Here is a 458-nt window from a genome sequence, read left to right on the forward strand (position 1 = left end):
ACGCATGAATTAGGAAGCAAAAGAGAAAAATTAAGGGAAAAACAATGACGAATTATTATCAATATCAACAGAAGTTACGTTATAAGAAAGGAGGAAAATGGGTGCAATGAAAAAAAAATATTGAGAGTAGTCATAACAATAACAGCAAACCCAAAAGCTATACAAATAATAATAATCACAATCACAAGACGAATAAGAGGAAGAAGAATTAGCAAATGACAAAAAAGTAAAAGCAAAACCTAAACAAAACAGAAGGACACACCGCCACGTGCCTGCAAAAGATACACTCGCCCCCCCCCCCCTCCCTCCTCGGCGGTCACGTGACCCACCTGCCGCCCGCTGCCGACGCCCGCAATCCACTTCGAGCCGATTCAAGCGCCGCGCCAACTGCTCGTAAGAGTCCACTCGCAGGAATGCTGGGACGGCGGCCGAAGGGGCGCGGGAGGCACTCGCGCCGC

The sequence above is a fragment of the Penaeus monodon genome, chromosome 31 (assembly GCF_015228065.2).
Source record: "Penaeus monodon isolate SGIC_2016 chromosome 31, NSTDA_Pmon_1, whole genome shotgun sequence".
NCBI classification, from domain to species: Eukaryota; Metazoa; Arthropoda; class Malacostraca; order Decapoda; family Penaeidae; genus Penaeus; species Penaeus monodon.